Here is a 23284-nt window from a genome sequence, read left to right on the forward strand (position 1 = left end):
CTGGAACTCAATATAGCGACCACGCCTTTGTATCTACTGAAAATAGTGGCCACCTATGATCATGCTATGAGCATTGAAGTGCATCCCATGCCCATCCACTGTATCCTCATTTAGCACACTCTTTACCATAGAGCATCACAACAAGTAATAATCCACACCCTCCTCATTGCCCTCCGAAGCAATAACCACGAAGATATCACCGATACGCAACATATCTGTAAGCTGGTCATAATCTCTAGAGGAACTGAATCCCACATCCTGATCATCATGTACCTCCTCCCAAGGCTGGAAGGGAGAAAGCACTCACCGTACCCATGGATTGGCCCATGGTATCATGGAGCACCCTCCCCAATCATCATCAATGCATGTAGAGCAAAAACATGCAAATTGTCGAGAAAAGATCGCGGGGTGAGACTCACCTATGTTCCTGATGGAATGGAAATCAAGAGTGCCAGACACTGAATGACAATCAAAAGGCCTAGACCGATCAAGACTCCCAATGTCCATGCACCAAAAATACTGGCTCACCACCCTATAATCACACGATTGAAACGAGGAGATAGCACTAGTGGATAAGTGCTGGCTGCACCACCGCACCACATCATGTGCATCCTTGAAGCGATTGGCACTGTGATGCAACTGGTATCGATGCAAAGCACGCTTCATGCAAGCACCTGCACCATCGTGCTCTCCTTACCATGCCTTGTCTCGAAGTAGCTCCATGTGATCGGAATGCCTGTCTCACGGTGCCATCTGTAGAACCAATAAAATTGTGTAGCAGAATTGAACTGACCACCATAGCCGTCTGACCAGATCCAGTGTTGCGGCCATGTGACACCATGATCCCTCAAGAAACTATCATGCAAAGTGAAGCAATGCTGCACAAAATGGGCATCTTGCGATCGATCATCACTAATGTAGAAGTGATACTCTCGCACAATGACTAGCATCCCTTCTGAGCACATATCACAAAGAAATGGAGGTTTTCCTTTGCATATATTTGAAGATTTTCTACCATTTCAATGACATTATGCTCCATTGCTATTGACAAAATACCTATATTAAATTTTTATAACAAGATACTTAGAAATTCAATGCACCCGGGTCGAAAAACCATATAACTATTGTGTCCATACATAACAGACGTGTATATTGGTGGTGACTTGAACAAACAACGTGTTAATAGTAAGCCATTCAAGTCCAATATCATAGTCATCCTTGGCTTATCATAGGATGATGGAATTGGATGGATTACATCTAGACTCTCCGCAAAGTTGCTACACCTTGACTCCTCCAAGCTCCCTTGTGCGATGTGTTCAGTTATGTTTGGCTCATCACGAAGATTCAATTTTACCTCATATTCGCTAGCTCTTGACACCACTTCCAAAAGTGCATTGCTATTGGGGTTGCTTGCAGTTGTCCACAATTCTAATAGCATGTTCTTGTTTAGTAGCTGTCTCTGCTCTCTTTAAAGCATCACTGATTCCAACATCACCAAGATCTGAGGTGACCTCATACTCGCTAGCTCTTGACACCACTTCCAAAAATATATTGCCAATGAGGTTGCTTGTATTTGTCCCCATTTCTAGTGGCATGTTCTCCTGCATATTAATTATCTCTCTCTCCTTCCTGGCATCATTCATTCCAACATCCTTATGGACCTCAAAGTTGCTCTCTTCTAATACCACTTCCAACAATGTACACATTTTTGATGTCATGTTTTCATTTGTAGTATTTGTCCCTCTCTCCTTCCATGCATCAATAATTCCTATGGAGTATAATTCCAAGAAATGCATTCATTATATACAATGTAATTGTCATGGCATTCTCCCTCTAAGAATATTGAGAATGGCACTAGCACCATTCTCCCTATGAAGTAAAGGAAAATGTCACTTTCGACATAGAGAACTGTAAAAAGTACTATAGCCTATCATCACATCAATAAGGTTCTCAATGAAGCACTTAAAAACAAAAAATGCATTGCAAATAACCTTTATCTTCTTCTCCACAACCTCATAGAAAGTGGCAGAGAAAATGCACTAATATCATCAGAGAATGGCTCTAGTGCCACTCTCCAAATTTTGACAGATCTGTGCAACTAAATTCAATTCAAACACTTTGAAAAAACAAACATTACAATGCATTGGTGGGTCCATATCACACGAAATCAATATCAATTAAAAAGTGGTAGTGTTATATTTTTGAAATGGTCAATACTACTATTTTTGAACTAGAATTGACATGCCATAGATCCCTTTACAATTCATCCAGAGACATAATAAGAGGAATATTAGCAATATCTTCAGCAACTATAGGAGGCAAGGGTCCCATTGGCTCACTTGCAAGACGTGGCTAATGGAAAAGCTACAGGTTGGTAGATTAATGCCCGAATTCCCACTAGCTATAATTAGCTATGATGAATGGTTAGTAGAAGCAAGAAATGATAGTCTTCCACCATGGATACATCACCAATGCCAGTGATAGAGATAATACAAGGAGAATAAGGTATAGTTGAAATTACATTGATCAAAATAGTCCTCCTTTGGGAAGGACAATTCAACTATATTCACTTGTTGAGATTGATTCTTTGACCAACTATTACTTTTCATGTGTCCTAATTTCCCACACATGGTACAATCAAGCTTTGGCTTCTTCTTGAATTTGCATGTACTAAATGTGTGACCAATTTTCCAAAATGGTTTCATCTAGGATGAACTAAAGAGTGTCCTATCCATTCATGAGGAAGCTCCATTTTTATACTTGCTTTTCACCTTTTAATTATGTTCCAACAATGAGTCTTGCACATAACTTAGAGTTAGGATCTCATTGTTTGATTAGATTTCAACAATATTTGCATGTTCTTCCTTTTTAACATGACTATTGAGGACCGTACCTTGATCTTCATCATCTTTAAGTAGTTTAGTAATGGTGGCAAATTGTTGTTTAATACTCATATAATTGTTGATGTGACTTGTTAAATGAAGACTATCTCCTAAATTAAGTTGATACATTTTCATGGGTAGACCACCAACTTTGGAGTGCTTTGCCTCTATAGCAAACATCTTATTAAACTCCTCCCATGCCTCCTTTTCCTTCTCAATTCCAATGATATGATAAATTACTTTATCATCTAATGTAACTGCTATGAGTCCCAAGGCTCTCTCAAATTTCTAGCTCCATGTATTTCCTATACTTGCTTGAGTTTCTCTTCCTTGAAGCATCCCTTACACAATTTTCCTCAAGAGTCCATACATGATTTTTGATTGCCCTCGGGGGGGTCACTATGTATAAACCCTCTATACCATGTGTGTTCAAGGCATATTTCTAAAATCCCTTATCTGTAAATTTTTCATTAATAAAATGTACCCCTTTTCTATACAAATCTGTAAATTTTTTCCAAAACTATTTTAAATAGTCACTTATGTATATTTATTTCTGCAAATTTTAGAAATAAAAAATATCCTTCTGTTGAACTCATGAGATAGGGTTACATATGATGAGTGACCCCCTCGAGTGATTACCAGATGTGAAAGCCTGTGCCGTCAAACTTGAGAATTATCATCTTGGTCCATGGTGAATAGGGATACATACCATTTTCTATGTGCCTTACCATTGGTGTGATTTGACATAACTTCATATGATGATGTATAGAATGGCATTGGTGCCGCTCTACACAAATGCATAGTATTATGTGGAGAATGGCACTAGTTCCATTGTCCTAACATCTTGGGAAAAAACTTATGTGCCAATCTCTATGTAGATTTGTGGAGAGTGGCATTGTTGCCTTTCTCCAAAATCCATTTAAGGAATGGCACTAGTGCCATCCTCCACAACCTCATATGATTATGTCAAGAATGGAACAATGCAGAATCTCCTAACATTATGTGTAAGGTTTTATTTTTAATATTCCTAAAAAATACTACCTACTTGCAACATCTACTTTCTCAGTGCAGATAATTGCCATAGGCAAGCAAAATTGATGTTTCCATGGACTAGGTAGTGGCAAATTCAATCACGTCCTCTGCATTTCAAGGTTACATCCACAAAAACCCCAAAGAAAAACACATGTAAAGGGTGGCTGCATTGGGCCATTGGATCATGTGCTCATCTATGATGTGTAGATAGAAGACCATGCATGTATGACCCTACCACATCTGAATCGGATAGTCATCTAGTTTAACTATAAAAAATTGTAATATGTTCTATCAATATAATGAAACTACAAAATCTAGATTGATAAAAATTTTCCATGATTTTAGATTAATATATAAGTATAGTTTCAATGAAAAGATCCCTAACACTTCATTCCTTCCTACCTCATCCTTAGGATGCGAACATTCTCTTGCAGTACCTCCAATTACAACCCACTCACTACAACAAATATATCCAATTTCATTAGATGTTCTTGAAGCTGGTGAAATTGTTTATTAGTGTATGAATAGGACCTTTCCAAGACATCCACTCTATGTTGGGTTTTGGTCAGGATGGAGGACTGATTTTTAAAACTTTCATGAGCAATGGAAAGCTCATGCATGGACCTAAGTGTAATCCAATTTTAGGGAATTTTACATATCTTACCAGAGTTGCACATTCTCTTTTTCTTTTACATTGTGGATACTATATCTACCTTGCCTTGAAGTTTTATTGCAGCTCCTCCTTCAATGCTATAGTTTTTGCATTCTCCCTTTTTATTTTCTCTATTATTTCGTATTTATCAATGTTCAATGCATTCTACATGTTGCAAAGCCATTGGTAAAGAGCCTCATTTTTGGATCCCTGATCTTCAAGAAGTTTTTTCATTCTTGCTAGCTTTTTCTCTACAGTATCCCCATGCATTTAAACCTCATGAAGCTATTTTTACAACAACTTGATGTGTTTCCCTACTTTTATCTTTTATTCCTTTCCATCTCGGCAATTTTCTCAAATATCCTCAACTTGCTCTTCTGCTTGCAAGGCCTTCACTTTTGCCTCCTCCATATTGGCTTCTACACTCTCCTCAAGAATCCTCTCATGTAGTGCTATCTTTGCTACATCAGTGGTTTTCATATGTAGAAAATTCATCTTCCTATCATATTGTTAAAAAATTAATTTGAGGGAAGTACGCATTAGGTGCATAGCAACTCTGATTGGCTGAGATGACAATTTGGATTTGCCATCCTTGCAATCCTTCAAGTTAGTCATCATGCTCTTGGAGATCTCCTTTGAGAAAGAGACCTACGTCTACTCAATTTCTCTATTGCTTCTTGAACATGTCACAGGGTACCTCTTATATGAGGAAGGTACTTCCTTGTCTATTTTAACACATCCTGAACATCTGTTTGCAAGCTCAAAAACTTGACTCCACTATCTACACTAATTTGAGTGTTCGGGTGTAAATCTAAAATATGTTTTCTCTTCCATGAATTCTCCAAGAATTGTGCTTGCAAATAACCTCTAGGAATGCCTACCACCTTTTCAATAATTCTTTCACTGATGCTAACCTTATGACTTTGAGAGACAATGTATCCATCCTTCACGTTCACTTCATTTATCAATTTGGTGAAGTTGGAGAGAGAATACAACTCAAGCTTTTGAAGACTATATGAGGAAATCTTGTATATCACAATTTCAAGATTAGGGAAGAAAATTATTATGTGAGGCATGCCATTATTTCAAGATTGGGGTAGGAAAAGTGACATGGGTAGGAAATCTTACCCATACATGATCCATGGGCAGTGCCCAAGGTGCACTAGTCTATAAACACCCTTATCAATCAATGGCATGGCATCTCCTCCATGATTATTTGGACATGATTAATTACCACTTAATTACCAGTTACACTGGCATGATAGCTCCTTCATGATTATTTAGACGATGTGATTTTATATCACCATTGAGAAGTCTTATTCTTTGACTATTTTTAATGCAATTAATTACAAGTCACACAATGTTGGCATGTGATTAAATAGTGTCTCATGATTTTATAGCTAGTAGGTTTGCATGCCAGGCTTGCATGCAATTGTTTTTTGGGCAAAATAACTCAGGGGGGTCACTATGTATAAACCCTCTATATCACATGCGTTCAAGGCCTATATTTAAAATCCCTTAGCTGTAAAAGATTTTGTTAATAAAATGTACCCCTTTTCTATACAAATCTGTAAATTTTTCCCAAAACTATTTTAAATAGTCCCTTATGTATATTTATTTCTGTAAATTTTAGAAATAAAAAATATCCTTCTGTTGAACTCACGTGATAGGGTTACATATGATGAGTGACCCCCCCGAGCAAAATAATTTTTAATTATTTGTAGTGTAATTAATTAATAGTCACCATGGTGGCATGAGATTAAATAGTGGCTCATGATTCTATAATAAGAGGGGATTTCATGCGAGGATTTCTTGTGATTATATTTGGGGCAAAACACACAATGGAGTCCCATTCACCACGGTGCCCTCACATTTAATGATAATGACAAATTCTACTATAGCCTTTTAAATTTTAGAAATGGCGGCATTAGTTTGAAGAACAAAAATTTTAAGGCCTTATGATGAACCTTCTCATGGAAAAGAATGCCTGCAAAGTAGTACAGTGCTCGGATGGCCAAGCATATGATAAATTGGTGGCTCAAATTTTGATTAATTGAGGATGGATCATTATTATTTGTATGACACTACTAGGATGCTGGTCACTGTGTGGTGGCTCAAATTTTGATCAATTTAAGGCGTATCATTATATATGATTAATTGAATATGGATCATGATTATTTGGATGGCACCGCTAGGCCTCACGCCAATGCGGTGGCTCAAATTTTGATTAATTTAAGGTAGCTTATTATGATTTGGATGATTAAGCAGAGTGCCACTGTTACTATTTTACTATGGTCCCCAACATGGAGAATGCTCTTTGGCCACTTTGCTCTCATCCACCCTGATACTCTTCTACTTTACTCCACACTCCCTCCTCTAGCTTGCATCTACCCCTACTCTTCTACTTTTCTCCATGCCCCTTCCTCTAGCTCTCATCTACTCATTTGCTCCATTGCCCACGCACTCTTTTCAACTCTTCATCAGCTCCATTGTAGGAATGAAATCCAAAAATATTATCCCGCCTCGATTCAACGTGATACCCATTCTATCTAGTTTTTCATACAATGTCATTTTGTTGCACTCGAAAGTATTGTACATATCTTTTTAGTCTTTGTAGATTTCCCCAAAATCTCAATGTCATTTCCTTGTATGGCATGCTCATCCACTCCATTCCTCACCCACTCTTTTAACCTCTACATCAATACCATGGCAGGAACCAAATCCAACAATATAACCCCCCCTCGATTCAATGTAATCCCCATCATGTCTAGTTTCTCATACAATGCAATTGTGTTGCACTCAAAAGTATTGTGCATATCTTTAGTCTTTGTATATTCGTCCAAAATCTCCATGTCATTGCCTAACAATATCAAAATCAGCAAAGAGGAAATCATTCCACCAAGGAAGATTTCAAGGACGAGGGAATGCATCCAGCAATGTGTCAAACATTCAATGCAACTACTGTCACAAGTTTGGACACTATGAAAGAGATTGCCACAAGAAGAAGTACGACTAAGGCGGTCAATCCAGTAGCAATCAAGGGAATTTCCAAGGCAGAGGAAATCATCGTGATGGACATTCTAGTCACAATCATTTTGCAAATGAACATGGAAATATGTTTCTTGCAAGCGATGAAATGCATCAGACTGATACAGTGTACCCAGACAACCCAGACACTGATTCCAATCCCAAAGAGGATTTCAGATATCAAGTCGACCAAGTGGAACAGGATCCTTGGTACATCAACAGTGGTGCATCATCTCACATGACAAATCAAGGGACAGGTGTTATTCCTATGAACAATTTCATTGGTACGAAAGGATTGGTGAAAGATGTACTCTATGTTCTGAAGCTCAGCAAGAACCTTTTGTTAATAGGTCAAATGACGGAACACAATTATCGAGCCATCTTCAATGGTGATGAATGCACTATCAAAGATAAATCCAAAAGATGTTAGCTAGTAGCAAAAGGTGTCAAGGAAGGATGCTTATACAGAATGCTAGCTACAGTACCAGATAAGCATGCCATGTCAGCTCAACTACAACAGATGCTAGTTTCTACAAAATGGCACAAGAGATATTAGTCATGTCAATTTCAAGTACTTGTTAGATCTTAGGAATCAGAATATGGCAATTGGGATTCCGAAGCTACAGTTTCTTGGAAAAGTTTGCAAAGCATGCTGCTTCGGCAAACAAAAGCGAACCAAATTTGGAAGAAGTACCTCTTGTGCACAAGGTATTCTTAATTTGATACATACAGATGTATCGGGTTATGCCCAGACCCACAGCATCAATGGTTCACTTTACTACTTGACTTTCATCGACGACTATAGTAGATATTATTGGGTCTGCTTTCTAAAAGAGAAATCTAAAGTGTTTTCTAGATTTCAAGAATTCAAAGCCATGGTAGAAAACCAGACACATAGAAAGATCATGGTCATGAGATCAGATAGATGAGGTGAATATACGTCTTCAGCATTCATGAACTTTTGCAGAAATCACGGTATTCAAAGACAATTTACATGTGCAGATATTCCTTAGTAGAATGCAAGAGCTGAAAGGAAGAATTGGAGTTTAGCAGGCACTGCTAGAGCAATGCTTAGTGAAAAGCATCTTCTAAATCAGTATTGGGCAGAAGTAATAGCCACTACAAACTATTCGCTTAATCAACTTCTTACCAAACTAATTCAGGGTATGACTCCTTATGAAGCATTCACTGGACACAAGCCACACATTGGGCATCTCCGCATATTTAATGAGTTTGATGTAATATTCAAAGATGATGATGCATAGTGTTTCATCAATGCTATGAATGACTATAGTTGGAATATGGAGATAGCTTGGGGAAAGAATCATTGCACACAGTACATGGTAATCTCTAACTTGGACATTGAGATGTGCATATTGAATGGTCCTATATTTACTAATTTGTTTTTCTATTTGGCAGCACATTTTATATGCTCATGCACTATACATGGCATAGAATTATGGAAGCATAAGAGTGTGGTCACGGAGTGTGGTCCACTCAAGGCATGGAAAGATCACATTTGGCAAGCATGTTGTGCATATAATAGAGTGACCCAACACGAGGGTGGTAGAACTAAGCCAAGCCCAATGGTTCAATTGGTTCAATGGTGGTACAGGCATATCAAAATAAGAGCAGCTGCAACATTGGCATTCGAAGAGATGTTAGTGTCCGATGCAATGCAAGATGTTAACGTGGAACATCAAAGAATAATATACAACTCATCAAATGCAAGATAGAATCATTCAAGGTGGCATGCAAAACCCTCGTAGACAAGGGCACATATGGGTGGAGATAGATGGAAATGATGGTGTAGACTCTTTCAATGTCAATGCCCATGCACGAGTTTCAGAATTTCTTTGTAATTTTAGTTATATAATTTGCAGTAAAGCCAACATATAATGGCCATGAGTTGGAGTACAAATGAGAATTTTGAGTTATTGGATGTTAATTATAAGTATTTAGTTCAAGGTTGCACCAATTTTACTCTAAGAAGGATCATAAGGGAATTTTCATAAAGAAGTTTACTCTACATGTGGATTTCTTCAAAAGCCATCCCATTATGTTCTCACCAATCCTAAAGATTCACGTAAAGATTTGTGTATAAAATAGGCATTGATATAATACTTTGCATATTTCTAAGTGAAACTATGTTTTCTTCTGATCCATTTTTGCCATATTTTTGCATAGTTGAAAGCTTTTTTTTTCCTTCGCTCGAACGCTCGGAAGATTTTGCTCGGAAAATGCTCATCCCCGTCAGAAACAGATTACTTTGATGAGTCAAAGCCAACAACAATATACTGTGATAATCAATGGGCTCAAGCATTGGCCAAGAATCCAGTATATCACTCTAGGACAAAGCACATTGATGTCAGAGAGCACTTCATCAGAGAAAAACTGTTACTTGGTGACATCACACTGCAGCATTGTGATAGCAAAGAGAATGTTGCAGACATCTTTACCAAACCACTTGGTAAAGAGCTATTCGAGAAACATTAACTAGCTCTTGGTTTGACGTAGAGGAAGGACATTCCCATTAAAGGGGTGTGATGGAATGTAATGCTCAGTCCTTCTTCAATTCCCTAGAATCATCATCTTAAGGGAAGGCCTACTTCATGATGTTGATCTTGAGGGAAGGTATTGAGAGATCATGCTCAACATCATGTGATCATGTGTGCATAGCACCATCACATGATGATATGTGCATAGCACTAACCTTATAGAGTGCTATAAAGGAAAGGGTTAGATCCGCTACCCTAACCCTAGCCCTAAATAGGTTTGTATATATTTTATTTTTTCAACTAAATCTAGTGTACAGTTAGTCATTTTGTGGTGTGCTCTCTAGCTGTGCCCTCTCTCCTCATCTCCACTCTTCTCCTCTCCCCTCTTCATATTTTGTCATGAGTGAGGGAGAGAAATAATCATTTGTTTCTTTGCTAGTATAGGAGGGGTAGATAGAGGAAGGGAAAAGAGATAGAGACATTATATTTTTAGCTGCTATATTTTCTTTTGTTGAGGGGATGATTGAGGGAGAGAGAAAGAGATTGTATTTCAAACTGCTAGGTTTTAGAAGTATTTGAGAAATGAGGGAAAAGAGATCATAACCAAAGAGTTTTGAGAAGGAAGGAAGAAAAACAAATCTTAATCAAAGAGTTTTGGGAGGGGGAGAGAGAGTGATATGATATTGATAATCTTATTCTTTGTTTGTGGAGAAACAGAGCAAGAACAGAGCATATATAAAACTAATTATTTTAAAATAATTTGATGTTTGTTTATGTGAGGGGTAACTTGGAAGATAGACAGAAAGAGAGAGAAGTATTCTATGTTTTTTGAGATAGTTTTTTTCTTGTTTTTGTGAGAGGTTTAGTTAAAATAGAGATGGAGAGAGGTAGAAAGAGTTTGTTTTAATCATACAATACAAGGGCCAAAACTATGGAAGTAGAAAATGATAGATATAGAAGTAGTTTATAGTCTGTTGTATTGAAGATTGTTAAAGAAGAGCATGGGGAATGAATTCCTCAGTTCTACAGGAAATATTCTTGGATCACAATGCAACCCACTAATCGTGGGTGGTACAAAGTGGGTCGGAAGGATGAAATGGACATATCCAAACACTGGAAGGGAAGGATCTTAGATTTTTAAATTTCACTTGGCAATAACACAGTGACACAGGTATATATTTAGCATGTCTTTACATGTGCAAACATGTATGTGCATCCGAATGTAGGACTTCCATATCGTAGGACCAATTGTAAGTCTTTCAAAGTGTATTAGTACTTCGTTTGCATTTTAGAGTATTTGCATTTATTTGGGGACTTGGACACAATTTTCTTATGCCTTGTATTTGTTTTACATATTTATATCCATCTACTTAAGAGTGGGAGCCTGTAGCATGTGTAACTGGGGTGTTGCATGTCCTCCATGTTGAGATAGAGAGTCTTTAGTATGAAGGTCACACACCATCAGAACTAAAAAAGAATGGGATGTTCTTCTATGAATCAATGTTGATTGAGCTAGATGAAGAAGGAGAGTATGGTAGATTAGAATCTCTTCCCTTGCCTTCTTTTGATAGTGTAAAATGGCCGCTTCCAAGCATGGACATTAGTGAATCATATAGAAATAGAATGTTTAATGGTGTGAGAAATTCTATGAAGCCAACTACTGGTGGAAGAAATGCTAGGTTGAGCTAGTTTCTTCCATTTCCATTCTTTGTTGATTTCTTTGCAAGTTGTATGCAATTAAGGAAAACAAAGATTACTTGCACTTGTAAGAGCTTAGAATTAGAATGGTTGTCTGAGCTATTTGACAATGGATGGAAAACAAGAACATGTCATGATGAATATTTAGTGGAATGTCAATTGAGCACTTTAGATGTGACATTTCAACGAACAGATGTTAAAATTATTGTTTATATAAAAAGTGATCAGGATAGTATGTTTGTATTAATCGAGGTATTAATTTATAGGAAATGTCATCCTGATCTAATGTTGGAATTGGAAGAGGAGTGGACCATGCGATTTATGAGGAAAGAATTGTAGTTTGCAATAGCAAGCCCTCCCCAAGACTATTATTTTAGATTTGATAATCAAAAATTTAAATATAGGGATGAGACAAGTATCCTTTGTAAGAATTGCTACCCCCCCCATACTCGAGATACTAGAGACATTATGGCAGATATTTCATAATATCCAGTTTCTTGGATCCTTAGTGCTCTAACAATGCACTTGGCAATGAGGCATTGTTACATCTATGAATAGAAATCATAAATAATACAAAGTGTTGTTTCATTTATTGCTAAGATTTCATTTATTAAGTTTTCACCTATAGATTCATGGCTCTCTATGGTCTATGGATGATAAAGTGATAAATATTTGTAATTTTAAATCTGTGTGGATATTTGTATATCTGTATTGTGCAAGAAAGAGATAGATAGCAATTAGAGTGTGCAAGAGAGAGAGATAGAGAGAGAGAGAGAGAGAGAGAGAGGGAGAGGGAGTGAGAGAGAGAGAGAAGTTGAGAGAATGGGGGGGAGAGAGAGAGAGAGAGAGAGAGAGAGAGAGAGAGAGAGAGAGAGAGAGAGAGAGAGAGAGAGTTAAGATTGCATGTATTCATTTGCACCTCTAAGTTGAGAAAGAGAAAAATTAGAAAGATAGTTAAGGTCTTCTAGAGATTGTGAGATTGAAACAAAACCCAGATACAACTGATCTAAAGGGTGGAGCCTAGAGAGAAAGAGAGCGAGAGAGAGAGAGAGATTATATTTCAAACTGCTAAGTTTTTTAATCCCTTTGAGGGGATGAGTGAGGGAGAGAGACAAAAGATAGTCATTTATTTCTTTGCTAGTATAGGAGGGGTAGATAGAGGAAGGGAAACGGGAAAGAGAGATTATATTTTTAACTGCTATATTTTCTTCCATTGAGGGGATGATTGAGGGAGAGAGAAAGAGATTGTATTTCAAACTGCAAGGTTTTAGAAGTATTTGAGAAAGAAGGAAGAAAAAGAGATCCTAACCAAAGAGTTTTGAGAAAGAAGAAAGAAAAAGAGATCTTAATCAAAGAGTTTTGGGAGAGGGAGAGAGAATGATTCTCTATTTGTGGAGAACAAAGCAAGAAGATAGCATATCTAAAACTAATTATTTCACAATAATTTGATGTTTGTTTGTGTGAGGGGTAACCTGGAAGATAGACAAAGAGAGAGAGAGAAGAATTCTATGTTTTTTGAGATAATTTTTTGTTTGTTTTTGTGAGAGGTTTAGTCAAAAGAGAGAGAGAGAGAGAGAGAGAGAGAGAGAGAGACTTGCAGAAAAAGAGAAAGAGAGGGATAGAGAAGGAGAGAAGAGAAGACATAAATTTTGAGGGTCTATGGAAGTAGAAAGAGGTAGAAAGAGCTCATTTGAATCATACGGTACAAGGGAAAAAACTATGGAAGTAGAAAATGATAGATATAGAAGTAGTTTACAGTCTATTGTATCGAAGAGTGTTAAGGATGAGCATGGGGAATGGATTCCTCAGCTCTAAAGGAAATTTTCTTGGATCACAATGCAACCCACTAATCATGGGTGGTACAAAGTGGGTCGGAAGGATGCAATGGACATATCCAAACACTAGAAGGAAAGGATCTTAGATTTTTAAATTTCACTTGGCAATAACACAGTGCCATAGGTATATATTTAGCATGTCTTTACCTGTGCAAACATATCCACACATCTGAATGCAGGACTTCCATATCATAGGACCAATTGTATGTTTTTCAAAGTGTACTAGTACTTCATTTGCATTTATTTGGGGACTTTGACACAATTTTCTTATGCCTTGTATTTGTTTTACATATTTATATCCATCTATGTACAAAGAGTGGGAGCCTGTAGCATGCATAACTGGGGTGTTGCATGTCCTCCATGTTGAGATCGATAGTCTTTGGTATGAAGGTTGCACACCATCAGAACTAAAAAAGAATGGGATGTTCTTCTATGACTCAATGTTAATTGTGCCAGATGAAGAAGGAGAGTATGGTAGATTAGAATCTCTTCCCTTGCCTTCTTTTGATAGTCTAAAATGGCCACTTCCAAGCATGGAGATTAGTGAATCATATAGAAATAGAATGTTTAATGATGTGAGAAATTCTATGAAGAAATGCTAGGTTGAGCTAGTTTCTTCCATTTCCATTCTTTGTTGATTTCTTTGCAAGTTGTACGCAATTAACGAAAACAAAGATTACTTACACTTGCAAGAGCTTAGAATTGGACTAGTTGTCTGAGCTATTTGACAATGGATGGAAAACAAGAACATGTCATGATAAATATTTAATACAATGTTGATTGAACACTTTAGATGCGACATTTCAATGAACACATCTTACAATTCTTCTTTGTATAAAAAATGATCAAGATAGTATGTATTAATAGTATGTTTGTATTAATCGAGGTATTAATTTATCAGCAAGGTCATCTTGATCTAATGTTGGAATTGGAAGAGGAGTGGACCATGCGATTTATCAAGGAAGAAGTGCAGTTGGCAATAGAAAGCCCTCCCCAAGACTATTATTTTAGACTTGATAATCACAAAATTTAGATTAGGGATGAGACAAGTATCCTTTGTAAGAATTGTTGCCCCCCCCATACTCTAGAGATAGTAGAGACATGATGATAGGTATTTCATAATATCCAGTTTCTTGGATCCTTAGTGCTCTAACAATGCACTTGGAAATGAGGCATTGTTACATGTATAAACAGAAATCATAAATAATACAAAGTGTTGTTTCATTTATTTGCTAAGATTTTATTTATTAAGTTTTCACCTCTAGATTGATGGCTCTCTATGGTCTATGAATGATACAGCAATAAATATTTGTAATTTTAAATCTATGTGGATATTTGTATATCTGTATTGTGCAAGAGAGAGATAGATAGCAATTAGAGTGTGCGAGAGAGAGATAGAGAGAGAGAGAGAGAGAGAGAAAGAGAGGGGGGGAGAGAGAGACAGAGAGAGAGAGAGAGAGTTAAGATTGCTTTTTTTCATTTTCACCTCTAAGTTGAGAAAGAGAAAAATTAGAAAGCTAGTTAAGGTCTTTGAGAGACTATGAGATTTTTAAAAAAACCCAGATACAACTAATCTAAAGGGTGGAGCCACTAAAAAAATACAAAAAATCTATATGTAAAATCAATGTCCATGACATAGATAGCTAAGGGCATCAAGGCAACAATATGATCATCATTTGTGTGTGTGTGTGTGTGTGTGTGTGAGAGAGAGAGAGAGAGAGAGAGAGAGAGAGGGCAATGAGGGACAAGAAGGGAGGGAAAGATAGAACGATATATTAATTTTTGCGGAAGACCTTGTGGGTCTACAAGAGAGAGGGAGATAGCTAAGGGCAATGAGAGAGAGACAAAGAGAGACAGAGAGGGAGGGAGATGGAGGGAGAGAGGGAGAGAGAGGAGAGGGAGAAAGCTAAGCCCAACGAAAGAGAGAGAGAGAGAGAGAGAGAGAGAGAGAGAGAGAGAGAGAGACTTTCCAAAGGAAAAAGAATAAGTATTAAAATATTGTAATTAAGACCATTTTTAAGGGCAATGTCCATTTTATAAAGTACACTTCTAAGGTCATTTTCAAATTTTCAGTTTCTCACTCTTTAATAACCTTGCATTCCATAGCCTCCTCTGTTGTCTTCCCAAGCATCCTCTTGTACTCATGGCTTTCCCTAGAGAGGCTTTTGACCATTGGATTTTATCCACTAATTCCCATGCCTCTGTGTAGATCAAGTTTATCCTATCTTCCCAAGCATCCTCTTGTACTCATGGCTTCCCCTAGAGAGGCTTTTGACCATTGGATTTTATCCACTAATTCCCATGCCTCTGTGCAGATCAAGTTTATCCTATCTTCTGCAAGGCATTCCATCTTGGGTCTCACTGAGAGCTCTCCTTCCTGCTAATAATCCGTCTCTTCAGTTTTTTGTTAGACTTATCTATGGCCAATCTGTCACAATTGCTAACTCCCCTCACCAATGGGTTTCATTGGATATTTTGAGCTCTTTTGACCAGAGTGCTAACTTCAAGAAGACACTAGGTAGGGCCATGGATAACGTCCCTATCTCTCTCTATGAGTACGCTATTCCCACCATCAGGGATGATTCATCTTTCCCCATTCATTTGATCGAGAGAGATGCAACCCTTACCATTCTCCTTGCAACTAGCAAGTTTGATGAGGATGTTGGCAAGTAGCCCGAGGGTCCTTCTGCATCCACAAGTGGTGGAGCAAGTCCATGAGCAAGTGGTGGAGGAGTTGACATAAACCTAGTCCTAGAGCCTGAGGAGCATACTATTAACCTAGCCGAGGAGCAAGTTGAAAGCAAGGTCATCTTATCATCATATCCAACTCGTGCATATCCATCCTCCACCTATAATCTAGATGAGGTAGCAACCAAGCCACACCATGTTTCGGTTGATCCAATCAAGATTGAGGATGAGGAATACCTTACCCTATTGGAAGTAATGGAAGTTGAAAGCGAGGTCATCTTATCATCATATCCGACTCATGCATATCCATCCTCCACCTATAATCTAGATGAGGCAGCAACCAAGCCACACCATGCTTCGGTTGATCCAATCAAGATTGAGGATGAGGAATACCTTACCCTATTGAAAGTAATGGAAGAAACCGATCTCCAAGAGAATGAGATGCTATGTCAGCTCTCGAATGACACCTTTGATGTTGTCATTACCTTTGATGCTCAGTCAATTCAAAAATCGATGATATTGCACGCTTTGATGACTCGAGCCTCACTGATATGGAGGCAATCCAACTAACACAGAAGGCAATCGAGGATGCCACACTAGAATAGGACATGTCCGATGAGTAGTTCATGAATTTGCAACGGGAATTGTTTGGGAGAGAGATGAAGAAGATGGCACTTCAAGCTAGCATAAAGTTCAAGACCAACCACAAAAGGGAGTCCAGTTGGACACTGTAGTAGCTAATGCAGTCCCAATGAGGTAGAAAAGGTATGTAGCTTTGCCAGCTTCATCATGTGATTCAAAATGATTAGTATACTTATAGCTTCCTTTTTAGCAACAAAAATCATTGTCTTCAACTGGTAGGGAATCAAAAATAGGGTTTTACTTATAGCTTCCTTTTTAGCAAGAAAAATCATTGTCTTCAACTGGTAGGGAATGAAAAATAGGGTTTAGGGTTTAGGCTACAAAACCTAATCAAATTTTATGATTTTAAACCTACGACATCTTACCACACTGCCACTTGCCCCTGCCATTTGATTTCTGGAAAATATTAGGGTTATGGTTTTGTAACATAGAAAAATAATATGTTTAAAAAATCATATTTGGGAGGCCACTAAGACATCAGCAATCATATGCATAATTTGTATTGAAAAAAATCCCCTGCAAACCCTAAATCCAACATCGTGCGACCAAAGCCCAATTTTCGCATAGAAACTGGGCTCTAGTTGCACAATGTCGGATTTAAGGTTTGCATTTTTTTTTTTGCATACAAATTGTGCACATGATTGCTGATGTCTCAGTGGCCGACAACATGATTTAGGGAATAAAAAATAGGGTTTAGGGTTTAGGGTAGAAAATGCAACAAAATTTTATGATTTTAAACCCAAGACATCTTGCCACTGCCACTTGCCCTTGCCACTCCATTTGTGGAAAAAAGTAGGGTTATGGTTTTGTAACATAGGAAAAATCACATGTTTACGGGTTTTATTCCAGCCACAGAGAATACAATTAGTTTTAGGGTTTTTCCACAAATGAGAAATAATATGTTAAAGAAATCATATTTGGGCTCTGGTTGCACGATGTCGGATTTAGGGTTTGCAGGGGGTCCTTTTGTCATACAAATTATGCACATGGTTGCTGATGTCTCAGTGGCCTCCCAAATATGATTTTTTAAACATATTATTTTGCATTTGTGAAAAAATCTTATTCTTATTAATTTCCAAAAAATGATGTTTTATTAATTTATATAATCTTTGGGTTTTTATGTGATATGTTGGTTGCAGGATATCTTATGGGTTGATGAATATACCAAATGCAAGGGTGGAACCAGAGGGTCTTCTGGTGGGGGGATAGCTTCAATTGACCACTACATCAACAAAGTGGCTCAACACATTTTGGTGTTCCATCGATAATTATCACTGCATGGAAAGTTGAATATCATGAAGTTTAGGGTCCTCAGTCAGATCGTTAAGATGAGGCCCATCCGTATAGATCATGTGTTTTTGGTTAGGTGTAATGTAGCTTTATTTTTGTTCTTTAACACATGATTGGGTACTCTCCATACTATAATAGCTACTATAGGGCTAGCTAGCGTTACAGATCCCTAGGCTATAGAGAATGAAATTGTGCAACCCTCTCTTCTTTAGCAAGCAAAAAATTAAAAAATGAACTATTCCCACATGTTGTGTGCCTTCTTGCAATATTTTGTTCTCAATTGTTAAGTGATGGGTACCCATCACAAATCTCTCCAATAGGTCACCCAAATGTTTAAACCTATCAAAGCACACCAATGATCAGTTCAAATGGTATGCATACCAAAAGATGTACCTCAAAACTTTAAAAGATGTGGGAAATACAAAGTATGTTGTTAGTGAGCCCCACAATGCTAGGGTAGCAAGAGGCTTTGCCCATTTCTAGTGAGGCAATACAATGTTGGGTTTTGGTTCCAAGATTGTTAGGGTGCTCAGTAAGTAAAGGTGGCAAACATAAAGTGAAAGAAGCACCCTTTTTGACAAAATCTTATCCTCAGACCATTTGGTCAATTATTTATTTCACTTTTTGTATACTTCATCTTGTAGATCACTTTCCTTCACCTCTATCACTCGTTTCTCCCAAGATATACCTCCCAATTTGTTATGTAGAGAAATCGAGAGAGGGAGAGAGAGAGAGAGAGAGAGAGAGAGAGAGAGAGAGAGAGAGTGTGTGTGTGTGTGTGTGTCTGAGAGAGAGAGAGAGAGAGGATAAATGTAGGAATCCAATTCGTCAAGCAGAGAGAAAGAGGTAGAGTGAGAGCCAGAGAGAGGGAGAGAGAGGAAGAAGAGGATCAAGTTTGGCCTATTGTATAAGGTTCTCAAGGTGGGGGGAAGGCTGAGACAAAGGGGGGGATCTTGCTAGAGATTCTGATAGGGGGGGAGAGAGAGAGAGAGAGAGAGAGAGAGAGAGAGAGAGAGAGAGAGATGGCACTCTCTATCAGAGTGGCACTAGTGCCATTCTCTATCACAATGGTGTGGGGGTTAAAGGTCACTGTGCCTTTACCCCGGTTATGTACAATACTCAAACACATATATAAATGAATGAAAAAGAAGATTAGGGTGGTTCTGCACCCACCAAAACTTGTGTTGCTCTCTATTTCTCTCTCTCCTTCTTCCATTCTTGCTTCCGTTGAGAGCACTCTCAACTGGTATCAGAGCCCGAGTGATCTAGCTGAGCATGCGTGAATGCTTGGAAGCTCAGCAGCTCTGTGGGAGGAAGGAGAAGCTCTGTGGGAAGCTTTGTGGGTGAATTTACTTGCATCCGAGTGTGCAGAGACCTTGGAGGAACCTTTGGAAAAGTCACTTTGGCTTTACGAAGTGGTTTTGAGAGCTTGTTAAGAGCTTTCAAAGAAAAAGTCGTTTTTTGAGCTTTTCCCTGTTCCGTTCGATGATAGAGACTCCATATTGACTTGTAGAGGCAACTATTGCTTGTTTTTGGTGTCCACATTACTTCAAGAGCTTGGAAACACCTTCATTCTTGAATCTGGGATCATTTCAGTGGATTTCTGACTCACTGTGTCAGTTCCTGCGTTTTTTGCCCGGGTGTTGGAACTCAAGTTTGGAGCAACCATTTGCAGATCTGTCAGTTCCGGTGGACTCAGGAGGTCCTAAAACTTCTATGTTGCTCATCATTCGCACTCTGGTGGAGTTTACAGATAGCTCTGTTTCAAAAAACGTTTTTCAGTCTGTGTGTTGGACCCAGTGATTGAGACCACGGTTTCCAAAACCGTCTGTCCCATTGCGTTCCGGACGCCCAAAAACCCCTACCTATCAGTTCTTGCATGATTCGGTGGAGGATTTTCAGAGTTATAAATCTCTGTGTATTCGATTTCATCTCTCTGTTATGCATTTTTCATACTAAGGTTTTGAAACCTTAGATTTATGCCACATGGCAGTGGATAAGTGTTGACTCCCATTTCTCACTCATCGGTTGGGATTTTGGAGTTCTGGCAGAAGAGAGATATTTGCAGATTTTCTTGCTGAGTCCGATTATGCAATGGCGCCCATGTTTTGAAGCATCTCAAGTTCTATTTTCAGTAGCGCTCATTACCGTGGGACTATGATTTCTTGAGCATACCTTATGCAGATCACTCTAGTTGCAGTGTTCGAGCAGTGTGCGCTCATTCGTGGTATGCATTGGGTTGCAATGGATGATTTATAGGCCATTTGGATGCATTGCGGTCCTTGTTGGATGCGCTGATAGGCCCAAATTGCCTTGTGGGATGCTATTTTTTATGGACGCTTTGCACATGGATGCTATTTTATGCTGAGGGACAGCTTTGACACATTGTTGGTGATGCACTGATAGTGCTATGCTCTCTTGGATGAGATATAATTGATGCATATGCTAGTGGACGGTGTTTATGCTTGAGTCATTTGGCACTCATATGGATGCATAGTATATGCACATGAGTCAGATGCATCTTTTGATGCTTTGAGCTTTGAGTTTTTTGTGATATTTCAGTCTATTGTGGCATACACATTTGGGTGCACCTAGTATTTGGTGTGATTCTCTCTTGCAGGGACTAGCATTTGGGATTTTGCTTTATTTGCATCATGGCATCCTCTTCCACGTCTGAAAAGGAGTTTTTCAGCATTAAAAAGTTTGATGGGACAAACTTTTCTTTGTGGAAAGAACAAATAAGGGATGTGCTTATTCAAAAGAAGCAGATTAAACCCTTGGTAGGGATTGAAGCTAAGCCTGCAAATATGTCTGAGGATGATTGGAATGAGTTGGATGCATTAGCAAAGTCTACTATTAGACTTCATCTTACAGAGTCAGTTTATTTCACAGTATTAAATGAGCAGACTACAGAAGATTTGTGGAAGAAACTGTGTGCCACTTATGAGAAGGAAACTGCCTCTAATAAAGTTTACCTCATGAAGAGGTTGTTTGAGCTGCAGATGAAGGAAGGGGTCTCCATTGCTTCTCATTTGAATGAATTCAATATTATTTTCAGCTAACTTCAGGCTCAGAAAATGAATTTTGATGCGGAGACTAAAGCAATATTTCTCTTATGTTCATTGCCATCCTCATGGGATACCTTCCGTACAGCTGTCAATAACTCTGCACCTAGTGGAGTACTGAAATTTGATGATGTTGTGGGTAGCTTGTTGGCCGAGGAGATTAGACGGAAGTCTATGGATGGCAACAAGCAGGATGCAGCCTTAAATGTGCAAAGGGGCAAATCACAGTTCAGGGGGAAGTCCCAAGAAAGAGGAAAGTCTCGTAGCAAATCCAGGGGCGAAACATTGAGTGTTACCACTGTGGCAAGAAGGGCCATATGAAAAAGGATTGCTACAAGCTGAAAAGAGAGCAAAAAGATAAGAAAAAGAATGCAAATTGGGGTGCAAATCAAAAGGAAGAGGGTCCAAGGGAGGACAAAGGAAAAGTGAAGATCGAGGAGATCAATGCAGTCACACGTGATAGTGACAATGATGTTCTCTTCATGTCTAGTTTATCTGCAGAGTTGCTTACCACTTCAGATGATGCATATTCCCAGGATTGGATTTTGGATTCTGGTGCTTCATTCCATGTTACTCCCCATAGGGAATGGTTCTCCACTTATGATAGTGGAAAGACAGGTTGTGTGCATCTTGGAAATGACTATGCATGTGACATAGTAGGAGCAGGTGACATAAAGTTTTCTTTTGCAAATGGGTCTACATTTGTTTTGAAACATGTGAGACATGTGCCTAAGCTGACCAAGAGTCTTATTTCAGTGGGTCAGCTAGATGATGCTGGTTTTCACACCACTTTTGGCTTTCAGAGTTGGAAAATTCAAAAGGGCTCTATGCTTTTGGCCAGGGGTGCCAAGTGTGGGACTTTGTATCCCTTACATGTATCAAGGGTATTTGATCATGTTGTTGCAATAACCGAGCAGCCAAGCACTTCTTTGTGGCATTGCAGGTTGGGGCACATGAGCCAGAATGGAATGAAACTCTTATGCCATTTGGGTTATGTACCACATTTGAGTTTCTCTGATTTTGAATTTTGTGAGCATTGTCTCTATGGGAAGCAGACTAAATCAGCCCATAAAAGAAGGGGAAAGAAAGAGTTTGAAATGCTTGATTTGGTGCATTCAGATGTATGTGGTCCCATGCCTACACACAGTCATTAGGCGGCGCTGAATACTATGTGACATTTATTGATGATGCAACTAGGAAAGTGTGGGCTTATGCTATAGCTCGGAAGAGTGATGTGTTCCAGGTATTTTAGAAATGGCTGGCCTTGGTTGAGAATCAGTCACGTGGGATTAAGAGGGAGCTCACATCCCCTCGTACTCCAGAGCAAAATCCAATTGCAGAAAAGATGAACCGTACCATTCAAGAAAGGCTGCAATGCATGCTTTCCAATGCAAGTCTTTCTGGTGGTTTTTGGGCTGAGGCAATGAAGACTGCAGTGCATGTGATCAATAGATCACCTAGTAAGAGTTTGGATGGTGGTATTCCTGAAGAGGCATGGAGTGGAAAGAAGCCCTCTTACTCTCATTTGTGTATATTTGGGTGTGAGGCATATACACATGTGCCAAAAGAGCTTCGAAAGAAGCTAGATCCTAAGTCTAGGAAATGCATCTTTCTAGGTTATGGTGAAAGTGGAGAGATGGGCTATCGTCTCTGGGATCCAGAAGCAAAGAAGATCATACGCAGCCATGATGTGGTCTTCAATGAGAAGAAGATGCATAAGGCACCCATGAGGGATGTGGAAATGAGGAGAATCACTTTCCAGGATGTGAATCCACCTGCCTATGTTGATAGACAGCAAGCTGTCCATGCACCAAATGTGCAAGAAATGGTACCCCCAAGTACTCCCACAGGTATACAATCAAGGGTAGATGATGGATCATCTATTGGTGGAAATGATGAGCCAAATGTGGCTGATATGCAAGTGGGACAGCAAGCTGAAATGCCCTTGAGAAGATCATCTAGAGTGTCTAGACCG

The sequence above is a fragment of the Dipteris shenzhenensis genome, chromosome 23 (assembly GCF_047967505.1).
Source record: "Dipteris shenzhenensis isolate YYH24624 ecotype China chromosome 23, Dip_SZ_1.0, whole genome shotgun sequence".
In the NCBI taxonomy this organism is placed as follows: domain Eukaryota; kingdom Viridiplantae; phylum Streptophyta; class Polypodiopsida; order Gleicheniales; family Dipteridaceae; genus Dipteris; species Dipteris shenzhenensis.